Below are 15,364 nucleotides of genomic sequence, written 5' to 3' on the forward strand. Positions count from 1 at the left end.
AAGGGTTAATTGATTTTAAAAGTCTTCTGAAAGTATAAATATAATTCAAGGTATGTTAGAATTGATTTTGGAAGAATATGAACGGCCATAAATTGTTACAGATTTCAGGTGTCAGTGCTATGTTTCTTCAGATGCAGATGAAAACCTCTCTGATACATTCCTGCTCACTGCAATATTTTCTAAGATTACTGAACTAGGTTGTGTTACAAGGCTAAATGCATGTCTGATTTTATTTTCTCTAGACCTGCTCCTAAGGTATCTGGCACTTTCCTGTGTAGGTGCAATTCCACAGCCTTTCCACCATGGGCCATCCCCAGGGCTGCCCTTTGCTGGCTACCAGCCACCCCTACCCATGTGCCTGCAGCTCTTGCAATTCTTTCCTTTGGGGTCCTGTGACCTGTTAATTAAGAAGCAAAATAATCTCCTCTAAAACTCATGAAGTTTTAAAATATTAATCTTTGATTTGACTTGGAAATTAACTATGTGAATAGTAGAAAGAATTTTTCCTCTATGCAAGCATGTAAAAATGCATTTTGATAAAGTAGTTTACAGGCATTGTTGAGTCACTTGAGGGATTGGCACACCCTGATAGTAACTAGGTCTGACCTAATTTCTGAGATCCCTTCTGAAGCTGTCTTTCTCTCAGCCTACTCACTGGCTTGAGCAGCAAACCCTCCTGAAGCAGGTTCAGTGATTTCCTACTTCTGTATTCCAGGATGTGGGCCTTCCTGTTTACAACGATCCAGAAATGTAACCAAGGCATTTTCTGCCAGCTACACCTACACAAAGTGACTCTGTGAGGTGCATCACCCTGCCTGTGTGATACTGCAAATCTGGCTTTACCTGGAAAGAAAAGACTTTGTGCTGTCAGTAAGGGAGAACTTCTGAAGACCATGGTAGGGAACTTGGAACTAGATGACCTTGAAGGTCTCTTCTACCCAGACTCTTCTGTGATCCCATGATTGTCCATTGGGTCACACTTTACAAGGGGGATGCAATCTGTGGCAGGACATGGCCACAAGCCAGCCCTGAGGCTGTCCCACCCAGCCCTGGCACTGTCACCCAGCCCTGGAGTCCTTTCCCTCGCTGCTGAACTGCTTCTAGCCTCAGCAAGAGATACTAAATCATGGAAACAAGTGCACAAAAAGGCCATGCCTTCCTACATCCAGATTTTATTTAAAATTCTTTTAAACCTGTCTCTGTGGTTACTTTAATGGGCAACCACACCATATATGTTAAGGCTGTGCATCTGATTAGATTCCCACAAGTAGTGAAAGTATGGCTAGGACCAGGATCTCTTGAATTTGTAACTGTACATAGTACTTACTTCTCAGACAGTCTGTGCATGTTTCATTTTGTGTAACCAAAGTTTTATTTCTTTCTGCTATGAATGACAAAATTAATTATTGATGTATGCTTGACATATATATTCAAAGAACTAAAGATACCAGTGTATGATGCTAACCTCAGCCTTATAGCTCCCACTCCCCTCAGATGTTTAGGAGCTTCTTTCACTGGCAGTAGCTGATAGATTATAATATTTTATAATATTGAATCCACTGTTGCAATAAATATCTCATTTGAAGAATAGCAGACTATTATTTTAAGCAGCTTTCATTTTCCTTAGCTGTAACAAATAATTTAGAATTATTCAGTGTAAAGTATATAGGTGAAATGTTAATAGAGAACCTGTTAGCCCAAAATGCTTTTTTAATCAAGAATTTGAAATTCAGACTGGAGTAGAATTTGATACTATAATAACATCTTTCATACTGAAGGCATTCTAAGGCAATTTCTGTAATGAGCTAGATAGTGTGGTGCTCTGACTGTGTGGGGAATACAAATATCAATAGCCACAATTTGTTCAACATAAGCTTTCTTACACAGAAATTAGAGTATGGAAATATGAGGGATTAAATACCCAAGTTAGTTTTCTGTGTTTTCAGCAGTCAAGGGCTTGACATCTCCCAGTACCTCAAACCTCAAAACCAGCACACACACATTCAACTTCACTGGAAACAAGCAGTGGCATAGAAAAATCAAAAAAATATCAAAACAGGGCAAAATCAAAAGGAGAGAGTGCATAAATATTTCCAGGGTGTCATTACTTGCAAGTTAGTGAGTGGATTGTAGCCAAAAACTGTCAGAAAGTGGACAAAAATATTCTTATTTTAAGAAAAGGAGAAAGAAAATATTATTTATTCTATTATATGGAAATAAGTATGGCAAAGATTAATTATACCAGGGAATAGGAGACAAAAACAATAAATTCTTCCTAGTTTAATAGCTTATACATTGGAATTCTTTGTATTAGCACCTTGTACCAAGTCTTTGGCAAAGAAGTCTCTAAAGTTCTGATGGATGCATTGCTAGAAAATATCCTCATTATTGAGATACAAGTCTGTAGAGCAAACAGCAATATCTTTCTATGCTGTACAAATCTGCATTAGCTTCACTAAGCAAAAATAATTAGAGTATCTAAAGTAAGAAAAGTCTCATACAAAATGAAAAGCTAAAGAATATGCGATTTCATTCTGATTGAAAAACTGAAATCAGTTTCAAAAAGCAGTTGTAATTAAAAATATTCAGAAAATCTGGTGTTATTTGATAATAGAAATAGGAATATAAAAATGTTTTGAATTTTTTACTTGTAAGAAAGTAGAAATAAAATCTTTGGCCAGTAGAACAAAGATTTTTCTGTTCTAAAGATCAAATATTTCATTCTTACTTTGTGACAAGTGCCAGTAACTTAACCATGGATTTGAGCATACCAGTTCTTTGGATAAAATAGGATAAACCAGGCTGACTTCCAAACAGAAATATGTGGAATAGCTGCAGAAGTATAACTTTTTCTGTACAAGATGGTGGAAAAATGTTTCTTGGTTGTACAAATACTTCTGTCATCCATTCAAGCAAAAATCTGGAGCAATTCATCTTTAGTTGGAAGAGCAGATACAAAATTTCTTTGTTTCCAAATCTACTAAGTGTTCATGCTGAATTCCTCCCTGATTTTGCAGGGAAAGTGTCACAAGTTTCAGCAAACTGATGTTCATGAGATGTTTGATGTCACTGTGAACTTCTCACTGACAGACACAGAAATTCAAATGTTTCTTCTGTGGCAGCTTTGTCAAGCAAAACATTTCACTTTGGATCAAATTTCTTTGAATGTTTGGCTTTGATGACAATCAATCTTTGTTCATAACATATCTGAGAGGCATTTTTGTGCATTTTGTACAATTTAAATGTCTCCTATTCTGTTAGCTAGCTCACTTGAAGAAGTGACTGATGTGTACCTTAGCATGTTCTGCAGTTCTGCTCTCCAGATGAACAAGGTGAAAAGGATAACATTTTAGACTTAAAAGTTTTAAAGAAGAAGGTGTCCCGTGGGAGTTATTTTCCAGCCTCCAGATTTTTGTAACAGGCAAACAAATGGAAGCTTCAAGTCTTTTTAGAGAATATTGCTTCCTTGCATATCAAAATATTGCACATGGCAGAGACAAGGATACTACAATGAAAAAGTCAGCTGGAGGCAAAAGGAGATCTGATCTTTCAGAAAAAAGATTAAAAATTAATGTTGAATTCATTGTTCTGTGTTAATTCCTGCTTGCTTAACGCCACTTTGGAAGGAATAGAATCCCTTTTGTTCCTTAGCTCCATGATATGCCTTGCTACACTCTTGAAAAATCAGAAATGTTTTCAGTGGAGGAAACGCAAGAAAAAGTTTATTCCCTAAGCAAAACCCTATGCTACCAAACATTCATGTTTTCCCCTTTCAATTTTTTAACTTCATAAAATTTATGGGGGATTTTTTCTGAATGTTTTTGAAGTTACTTACCTGTATTTATACTGTTCTGATTACCTTTTGTGGTTGCACTAATTTGTAACATATTTGAGCTGGTTGTCTGACTTAAAACTCATCCTATAAGCATACACTCTTTAAAACATATAGGTTTTATTAATATTTTTATAAATTATTAATAAAACCAAACCAAATTAAACAAATTGGTTTTGTTTGTTTTATTAATAATTTTTCCAAAAGCACATGTATGAATGTATTTATGTGTTGAGAGATAGAGGATTGATAAGCAGTGATTGATCTTCAAGAATGGCATTTGGGTCTTCACAAAATATATCAAAAGCTGCCATGTTCAATATGAAATCATTTCCTCAGTCTTATTATATAAGTAGTTCTTAAACATGCAGTACATTACTGCCTGCCTTATTTGCATTTGTCATGTTCCAGGGCTATTCCCTTATCAACATAAACCCTCTGCAGTTGTACTGCTTGCAATAAATTACTTCTGCTTTTTCTTTTGTTCTCAAGGTTGTCCAAATCTCTCAAGAACGCTTAAGGACAGTAAGGCTATGAAGAAACTGAGACTGACAACTGAAGTTGCATTACAACCTAGTAAGTTCAGGATTTTAACCCTGAAGAGTATAGAAAAGATCTGGAGATACAGCACTGACATTGAAGAAACTCTTACTCTCACTGCACTCTCAGCTGTGAACAAAGCACTGCATAATGGTGACACAGAAAATTTTAATAATTTCAAGGTAATCACATGTCAGGTTTTCAAGAATTATTCCCTTATTTGAAAACTGTTGGGTTGGGGGAGAGAGAAAGATGGATATGAAATTTCTCTGATCAAATTATAAACATTTAAAGATGCCTGTTCTTCAGTTAGGAAAGAGATTGGGTGTGACTGGTTCAGATTTATTAATCTGGCACTTAGATGTCTGAGTTAAGCCACATCAGTCCCTCACTGTGTATCTAACTAATAATTTCTGAGCTCAGAACTTAAGCTCCTAACCCAGTAAACAGAGAAATGTAGCTCAAGCAGGCTACAGAGAATTCAGCATTTTTTCATGGTCTATGCAGAGGCAAAATATTCAATACTACTCGAAAATGTCTCTTTTGCATAGGTATAGATAATTTTAAACCCACAAAATATTTATAATTGATTCAGTATGGAACAGAACTAAGTTAAGAGACTTTGGATATGATGCCTACAGGTCAGACTAAATATATTTATCCTTAAAAATACATGAAATCACATAAGAAAATAACAGGAGACAATAATTATGCAATATTTTATATTATCAGTATTTAAATTATTCTAAATAATTTCCAACTTTTGACATATTCCTGCATAAATTTTAGTTTACAATGTCATAGCTAAATTTCAGATCAGTCATGGCATTTGTATGAGAATTATCTGAATGCTACTGATTTTAAAATGTCATTATTTCAGGGATTTTACCAAGTTTATCCATCATCAATTTAATCCCATTGATTAATTTCTTTGGCTCTCAGAATGCTGAGCACTAATTTCAAATATATTCATAAAACTTTTGACACTTTCTTGAATTACATTGCTGGCACCACTTTCTTATTTATTCCTTCTCATCTCAAAACTGAAATAATATTAAGGGCTGCTTTAAATGTTGTCACTGACATAAGCAGTGCTTTTAAGGTACTTTTTAACCAAATAGAGTATTTTTTTGTAAATATGATATGCAAAATAACTGTTCTCCATTTGCCTGAGAAACGCCTCAAAATGTGGTTTGTTCTGCTTCACACTTGCATACAGCATTGCTTAACAAACTATGTCAGGAAGCCAACCTACATCTTGAAGGAAATATTATTACTTCCTCTGTTTTAAGTCCAACTAAACATTTAGACAAATTTTCATTGAGACAAGGTGGAACAATGTGGCATGAATTGGGAATTGGGAGTAAAAGCAAAATTAGTCGCTCTGCCGCAAGCTCTTGGCTTGTTATTAAGTAAGATGATTACTATAATTAGTGGCAGAGAAGATGTACAATTGTCTTTATGAAATGGCTGTGGATGATCTCCAAAAAATTATCATGCTGTTTGTCTAGCCAAAAAAATATCACAAGAGGACACCTGTGTTCCAGAGAGGAGCAGTTGTAGATCTGTTGTGGCACAAGCTGTCACTGTCATGTACTGTACTTGCTGCTGGAATCAGCATAGGATGGGGAATGGGGAATACTTTTTGTTCCATTTGAACCAAAAGTAAAGGAGAGATGGATAGCATTTAAACAAGATCCCTTTTCCTTCAATTATCTTCCTTAATGTTTTGAATTACATTTGTCTTTTTATTCTGTAGGTCAACCTAGAAATCCGTCTCCCTTGTTGCCCACTGTTATTCCTAGGTCAGGAAATACTACCCAGCCTTCCTCCTTCCTCTGAGGAAGAAGGCTGGGTAGTATTCCCTGAATAGGAAGAATAAGGTAGTATAACCTGATTAGGCAGAATCAGGCACTGCTTGCTTCTTCCACCCAGCAAGCAGTGCCTGATTCTTATATGGAAAATGCCACAGCCTCCATAGGAAGCTTGAAAGCACCTCTGCCTCTGTGCATTTTCTTACCTGGTAATTACATAGGTTTGAACAGCATTTTAAAGGCAGAAAGAGCATGAACCCTGGGTCACTGTTCCAAAGAGTAAGCTTTAGTCTAAAAGCAAGGGAAAGGAAAATCTTACTATTTTTCTGGTCATTTTGAAAAACAAAACTCTTTCTGGGAATTTGGGGTTTTTTATAACAGGAAAAGAGACTGCAGCGTGCTTTAAAACCTTCTGGCACAAGTTCTTTAGAAGGGGAGGCAGAGAAATGCAGGTTAGTCATCTGCAGTGAGGTGCATGACACTTAACTTTTTCAGGCATTAGTTATTTGTCATCATTTAGAGAGGTAAGAGATTTTTTATCTGGAGAACCTTTATATTGAACTTCCTCTTGAGTTTATGCTACCTAGAGTCTGTGTAATCCATAGTTTCAAGGCTGTGTCTTTGGATCTGGGAGTTTAAATTCCATGTAATTTATGTATTAGACATTTAAATCCTTTTTTGAGCTGGAATATCTGGTTTGGGGTGATTAAAACATTTTACGTGTGCTGTATTTATTTGCTCAGTCAAACAAGACAACTGTGAAGAGACCTGATCTGGTATTTAAGTGCAATTTTTAATCAAAATATCTGTTTTCTTGCTACTGTGATTTACATTATATAAATTTTCTATCTGTGTTTTCTATCTGTAACTTCCACTCATCCCATACAGATTGTTTTTCTCAGTCTCACAGTTCTGATACCTATGGTGTGGAAAGAATGAGGAAAAGCTTCTAACAGCAGTGCTACACAAATAGTACTTTAAGACTAGGGAGAGAAATACAGTGCATCCAAATGAAGATTAAAGAGAATTTGTAGAGAAAGAACTACCTGATTTGGAATGATACCAGGAACCCCACGGCTAATGAGCTCATCCTTGGGGAAAAAAACACCATAAGGTAAATTATGAACTCAGCCCCAAACGTACAGGCTATTAAAAGTAGACAATTCATTAAATGTATTTAATAAAATACATATATATATAAAAAAATACTATTTCACAGGATCTGACCTAGTGACTTCAATGATGATAGCATAACATTTAAATCTAAAACAAATTTTGATGAGAAGTTTTGCTGTCCTTCTGAGAAGAAATTCTGTTTCAATAGATGACAGCAGGGTCCTTCTCCTGTTTTTTTCTTTAATCAATTTCAAAGGCCAACAGATATTTCATAATGGTGCCTTTTTTCCTAAAGCAGGCATCTGGTAAGACATTATATTTCCCAAGCTAAAATCCCCTGCTTTAACAATTGTTCAAGGTGAGTTTAAATAGGGCAAGACACATGCTGTTCTTACAGCTGTATTTGTTCAGGTGCACAGTTCCCAACTGCATGGGGCTACCCACTCGTGGTACTGAGTGCCAGAACACAGAAAAAAGGGAAATGGGTAGGGAGGAGAATTTTATTTAAAGGTCCTGCTATTGTTAGAACACTTATAGTATCCAAAGGCATTATAATTTATAGTACCAAACATACCATTTTCTCTTCCCTAGTGTAAAAAATCCCAAATTATATCATTGGCTGCTCATGGTTTGATTGGCTGCACTGTTCAGTGAGTAAAAAAGCTGGCCAGACCCACAGATCCAGTTGGTGGTAGGTGACAAGTTATGTCCCTCGTAGCTCAGTATTGGGGCTATTAACATCTTTATCAATGATCCAATTTAACATCTTTACCAATGATCCAGAATAGGAGTTTGAGTGCAGCCTCAGGCAGTTTGCAGAGGACACCAAGCTGGGTGTGTGTTGATGTCCTGAAGGGGAGGAGGGCTCTGCAGAGGGCTCTGGACAGGCCAGATTGATGGCCTGAGGTTCCACAAGCCCAAGGGACAGTCCTGTTCTGGGGTCACAGCAGCCCCCTGCAGTGCACCATGCTGGAGCCCACCCTTGAACGTGGCAGCAGGACCAGGACAGGGATTGTCCCCTGCACTGGGCACTGTGAGGGACCTCAAGTGCTGTGTCCCTCAAGTGCTGTGTCCCTCAAGTGCTGTGTCCAGTTCTGGCCACTCCCTTCAGGAATGACAGTGAGCTGCTGGAGCAGGTCCAGGGAAGGGCAGCAGATGTGGGGAAGGCCTAGAGAGCCCTACAAGGAGCAGCTGAGGGGGCTGGGGTTGTTCAGCATGGGGAAAAAGCAATATCAGAGGAGGTTTTATTGTTCTCTACAGCTCCCTGAAAGATGGTGAGAAAAAGGTGGTTGTTGGTCTCTTCTCCCAGATAACAAGTGATAGTACAAGAGGCAAGGAGGAAATGCTTTAAGTGGTGCCAGAGGAAGTTTTCTAATGGGACACTATGGCTTGTTCACTGGAATCTGGAACAGGCTCCCGCTCCCGAGGGCAGTGGTCACAGCACCAGTCTGCCAGAGGTCACAGAGCATTTGGAGAACCCTCTCAGGTACATGGTGGGCTTCATGGGGTGTCCTGTGCAGGACCAAGAGATGGGCTTGATGATCCTTGTGCATCCCTTTCAACTCAGGATATTCTATGGTTCTATACCACTGGGAAATCTTTTTTCACTGACAGGGTTGTCCAGCACTGGAACAGGAACCAGAGAAGTCTTGAATCTCCATCCCTGGAGGTGTTTAAAAGACCTGTAGATGTGGGGCTTAGGGACATGGTTTAGTGCTGGCCTTGGCACTGCTGGGTTAAAGGTTGCGCTTGATGACCTTTAAGGTCATCTTCCAAGGAGCTCTACATTTTCCTCTTTTATTTTTTTTAATTTCTCACAGAGTCTTTAATAAAGAAAATAAATGTAAGTGCAGTGCCTCTAGCAGTGTAATTAAAATTTTAAGGCTTGATTAAAGTATGCAGTCTGTCAACTGCTACACCATAAGAGATTCTGCCACTAACATTTTATAATATGCAATGAATTCAGTGGAAAATATCCCAAAAGAGGGTTGCTTTCTCCTAAACAAGGATAATTCACAGCAAAATTTAAAGAAGAAAAACATGAACTGGACTGAAATAAACAAGACACTTCTGTGTGAATCTTAGTAAAGTTCAACCAAATATTAATGCTGTATTCCCTGGATAAGGCACTGTACATTTATATATAAATAATGAGATGTTATATAAAACATATGTGCTACAGACAGCATTGGTATCTGGACATCTGCCTTGCTTACTAATGAGGCTAAGACACTGGAGTGAGTCATGCTGCCAAGGAATATGTTCTTGCATTTCTGAGAGAGATTTTAAGATCTGGGTGTTTAATTCAAAAGAGGTTTGTGAGGAAGGGCTAGTAAGTGTGTGAAACATGAAGTAAGGCGTGGGTAGACCTTAGTGCTGTACAAAATGATTGTGTGTTTTAATACAAATTATCCTTTCAACAGACTGTAACATCAATTCCCTAGAAAGGTCAAGGGAGAGCAAAACTGGTTCATTTATAAAAACTAACAGAGGCTGAAAAGTGTTCACGTAAAATGACGCTGAATCTTGAAACATGCTGGTGAGTATTTCATAAGAAACTAAAAGTTACCCTACAAGATTTCACTTTTTTGCTTTCTGGCTTTTATTTATGCAGCTCAGATATGCAGCTTGCTTGGAACTAAGATCCCCAGAGTGGCTCTGGCATAGGTGAAGGTGTGACACTGCTCTAAGTGAATGTTCTCACTGTCAAACAATTCTTTTGTTATAGCTTTGAACGCACCAATCTGTTACTGGATCTTCTGAATGCTGACTTTTGCATATTTTCTGTATCATGCAACACTTGCCCCTGGATCCCTACACAGGTTTTAAGGACTTGTCAGGCAAATAAAATTAAAAAAAAAAAAAAAAAAAAAAAAAAAGAAAAAAAACTTTTTTTCACTAAGACACTCTGAAATAATATGAAAAATCCTTTCTGCTAATTGAACCTTAATATATAAGGCTCACCTTCCTTTTTTGTTGGGATAGTAATGAAAATATGCAGGTGCATCAGGGTCAGCCACTCAGAGTGCCTTCTGCACAATGGTGGCCTTTCTCTGGCTCTGTGCTAGGCCTTATTAGTCTAAAAGTGAGCTGTTTTCCAGCATGACTCATCCCAAGCAGAAATAGCCCTCTGGAATACTTAATCTTTCTCTCACTACACTAATTTTATTTAAAGATATCTCTGGTGATTCAAATTAAACTGCAGTTCAACTTTGAAACTTTTGCCATATGGATTTCCCTGAGCTGTTATGTAATTTCTCATAGGCCAAAGAACCTCAGTTATTAACACTTTTCACTTGAAGCAATTTTTTTTAATGAAGTGGGAAAGATAAAGAACTGAAGGAGATTTAGTGCTGTTTATTTTATATTCTTTGAGAGCCACAGGATTATGTGTTAGCTTGTAAATGGGCTGTGAGTTTATTTTCCCTCAAGAACAAAAATGTCCCTGGAACACTACAAGGAATATGGATTTCAAGACTCAGATCTAAATTTAGAACTGTGATTAATTGTGAGCTTCTGTGAGAATCAGTGTTTTATAATGATTGCTCATATGAACTGCTTTCTAACCTATCTTTCCATTTTGAAGATGTTTCTCTTTTAAGCTTTTGGAGACATAATGATCTTGGCAAAACTGGAACATTGTCTTTGCCTTGTTGTAGGATGAGGATGATATCAAAAAGTGTTGCTAATATCACCTGTAACTAATCAAAGCACTGTAATAAATGAAAGAAAGAAGAAGTTTCAGATTTTAATAGACATCACAAATATGTTTCAAGCTTAAACACCTTTGTGTGTTTCGTGGAATTTGTCACAGATGGAACTTTAAGTATAACTACCCTTGTGTACAGGAAGGATAAAGGAAAGTTGTCAGTATTTGAACTTGAAAGAAATTTCCAGATAATATCTGTTTTAAGTTTCTGGTTATCCATTCCATTTTGTTATTTCATTTATTATGATCTTACAAGGGAGAAAATAAAGTACAAGACTTAGATAAAAAAATGGAAATATTTTTTAAAATAGTAAATTTTACAGAAAAAAACTGAAATCACTTTTTCCTTTTTAGCCATAGAGGTGATCAAAAAATGTCAAGTCCTTTAAAGTACCTCTGAAACACAATTGAAGCAGCTCTGAAAGCAATTGTTTATAAAAACATCCGATACTTGAAGTAGCTGAATTAATACATTTTAATTAACTTAAGATAATGCCTGAATAATTTTGCTGTGTTGTACAGAAAGGATTGCCAGATAATTTTAAATTAGTACACACCCATTCTGAAGAATGAAGTGAAGTAAGAATTTGTCACCTTCCTGATTTTTGCAGAATTTTATGTAGGAGCTCAATTATGAAATTTTTGTATTGCCATCTTTATATTTCTCCTCAGCTGTTTTGGTTGGGTTTTTTTTCTGAGTTGAAATGTCGTGGTCTAGTTACTCTGCTGTTTTGCAAACATTTAAAGCCAGCATTGTCCCTGAAAGGTTAATCACAGTACCCTTCCATTCATTTAATCCCCATCCCCGTGCTTCTTTCTCACTTGTTCTGGCACAAGTGCTTGTATGACCATATGGTGCATCTGATGGTGGTGCTGATCTAATGAATTACTATTGTTTTTAACCAGATTTGGTCCAAACCACAGCAGTTTCCAATTCATTTACTGTTCAGTTGTAAAATCTCTTGTATAGTTACTTGTCACCCTGGTCCTCACGCTTCTGTTTTTTTCTGTAAAATATTTTTCATTTGGGTGACTGGAGTTTATAAACATGTCTTGGAAGTGCTAACTGTCATCAGCTCTTTTATTTATTTCTCTAATGTTCAAAACTTTTCATTTTGTTAAAATGAAAAAAACAGACGTTATTGACTGCACTGTACTCAGACTTGTGCTGAGTTGACAGAAGGGATGAGTCTTTTAAAGAATGTCAGTCCTTATTCTGACTTGTAGTGATATTGGGTATGCAGAGAGGCATCTTTCATTATTCTAAAGCAGAAATCCCTCCAGTATTTCTTGACAAAGAAATAGAGAGCAGAGCTACTACTATGGGCTAGTGTGGTAAATGGAATCCCAAAATAGAGTGCTATTGAGAATCCTGGTGGCAGTCACTCAGGTTCTCAAAACAAACTCTAGCTTTGAGATTTAGGCAAGAAACCAGGAGCAAGGTCTAGTAGGGACGGTGTACATCTAGGAAGATTGAGTGAGTCATATTGTCTCCAGTGTTTAAATACTACTTCCTTATTTTCCATCTGGCATGTTGGGGGGAATGAGTGGGTGGCAGCGTGTGTGCATTCTTTAACATGCCCAAGTTAAGCTTGGTAGATTCAAAGATTCCCTGTGACAAAAAGAGAGAAAAGAAATGGAGGGGAACATCCTTTCAGACAGTGAAAAACAGAAATAGTTTCCTTCTATGTTCTTGCACCACACTGTAAGAATGGGCTTGATTAATAGTGTAAGAAAGAGTGTTTTCAGGTGATTAAAATTTTCTTCATTGAGTTTTAGATGATGGTAATTTTTCAGAGAATTCATGTTGGTTTTTAATTATTCTATGAACATTTTTTTTTCTTCCAAAACAAAGGAAGAACATTTGAAGAAGGAGAGGAGAGAAAAAGTGGGTAAAGGGAAAGTAAACACACATTAATCAAGAGGAAAGACTGAGAGGCAAGAGAACCTCACTGAAAGAAACAGACTTATATATCAGTGGCTGTAGGTGCTTTTGTTCAAATGCAGTCATTTAAGACACGAGGGACGGAGATTAAAAAAAAAGTAAATGCAGAAAGGAAATTGAGTTGAAGATATGGATTTTTAAAAAGGGTACATGAATAATGAGGGTTTATTAGCCCCTACAATTCAGAGTTTTTGAGTTTTCTGATATCCTTTGGCTACTTAGTCCTGGAGAACTTTACTATGAAAACCTTAAATTATGTTTTTATTTATAGCTTTCACATAGACTTAATGTCACTTATTTTAATACCGTTATGCAGGACTTGTATCAGCACAACAAAACATAGCATTTTTGTTTGTTTATTTGAACTATAGCATTAAAACATCATTATTTGGGATTAAATATCCACTGCGTGTGCTGGAGGTCAGGATTTTTCCTTTTCTTTCTCTCAGGGAATTTTCTCCTATTTGTTGCTTAAGAGATGATAACAACTGCTAGTCAAGAGAACAAAAGATGTGGATGGGAGGAACAGAAAGGGTGCAGCTGGCTACTCTCTTAGCTGAGGGGTTCCTCTTGGGAAGGGCAGAGATACTGAGACATTTTGGCTGGGGGTAAGGAACTAGGCTGGGCTCCTCAATCACTCTGGGGACTGGAGTGGACAGGTGGGCTTTGGTGCCCCTTGTGCCCAGAGGATTTGCTGCCAGTGCAGAGCTTTTGTCTTCCTGGTGCTTCTCCTACCATGGGTGAGCCTTTGCTTGCAAGAGCAGCTGTTGAGCTGGGGCTTTATCAATGCCTGACCTCGCTGGAAAAGAGCCCTCACCATATACTGGGGTGCCCCAGGGTGTTGTAATGTGGTTTTTGTTTTATTAATATGTTTATTGTTTGATTTGTAATTCTATAGTTTCCTTATGCTGTTCCTTCTGTCCCTGCCCTTTTCCCAGAACTTTTTTTACTCCTTATTTCATTAAATGCCAGTCTCTCCCCGAACCTGCCTTCTCTCGAGAAACTTCCCTGTCAGTTTTGTATTTTTCCAAACTCTATTAGTTCACTGAAACTGTTCTCCTCCCTTGAAATTCTTTATTGGTTTGTACATTGTATTCCCCACCTTGTTTTTCACTCCCAATTCTCCTCATTTGTTAAAGATTGTACCCTCCTCTGGGACCTGCCCCCAGTTCGGGGTCCTGGGACGCTGAAGAGGGGAAGTTTTACCATCAAATAGAGTTACCCCAGGATCCGTGGTGCTGCTCTTTTGTTTATCTGTGCAGTCACAGGTAACTGGGATTCAATGGGGCTCAAAGGGGGGATTTGTCATCTTCCCTGTCACCATCCAGTTGGGACAGGCGACACCAAGGGAAAACCCAGGGCCCTAACAGAGGTTCCCACCTTCCTTGGCAGACACCTGCCTTTCAAACCAAGACAGCCTGCTGTGTCTTTGAGAATTCATTCTCATAGGATTGCTTGTGTGAAAGCCCACAGTGGAAATAAACTTCCCTATTTACCGTGATCCAAATAGAGCCGATAAGATTTCTTTTCTCTTTAGAAAAGAGGACCTAGTTTTTTTTTCAGTTTGTTTGGATAGCTGCTTTCAGGACCTTATCTTTTAACTGCTGAGATATGTACAGATTAGATCCAGTAGCTACAGCAGAGAGAGATTATAAACTACCACAGTTACTGACACACTTGGTGATTTAGAATCTCTTGACCTTCAAGTGTATTGGAAAGCCCATCTGCTTGGACAGGCTTTTGCCTGATAGGGGGCCACCTTTGTCTAATTTCAGTGTCATCCCTTTTGTCATGTTTACTAAAATAAATTTCATATGCATGCCTACAGCCTGTTCAGTGGGTAACACTGCTTTCCTCAAGTCCTGTTCCCAAAAACCTCATGTAACTTTGAATGTAATGTATGCCTGTCTCTGCTGCTGACTGGAGACCCATGTAGCTAAAACTGTCTTCCTAAATGCAGGCTAAGGGAGAAATTTTGACAATTACACCGTCATTTCACTCTTTTAATAGCTTTACTATTGGCTGTCCCAATGCATTAATTTAGAATGAAGCTAAACTGAATTAGTCATATCTATAAAAGCTCTTCAGGGTTGCACTTGTTATACTAAACTGAAGGATTTCCAGCTGGTGTGGCAGTTTGTGAGGCTTTTTTGGCAGAAATGTCATGTAATTTACCAATGGGTACAAAATAACAGTTACTTCCAATTTGTTTACAGGTTTTACTACATCAGTGGTAAGTGCAGTTGCTCAAGGAGGTTGGGAAAGATGCTGCTAACACAGTTCGTACAAAACCCCCTGTTCAGTACTTTGCTGTACCCATTTGACATGGAAAATGGAATGTTCCTCAAACAGCCACCTATGTAATGTTTCTTCCCATACATTTTGGTAAACAGTTAAAGATAATAAAC

Source organism: Passer montanus, unplaced genomic scaffold (assembly GCF_014805655.1).
Source record: "Passer montanus isolate IOZ18808 unplaced genomic scaffold, ASM1480565v1 scaffold15, whole genome shotgun sequence".
Taxonomy (NCBI): domain Eukaryota; kingdom Metazoa; phylum Chordata; class Aves; order Passeriformes; family Passeridae; genus Passer; species Passer montanus.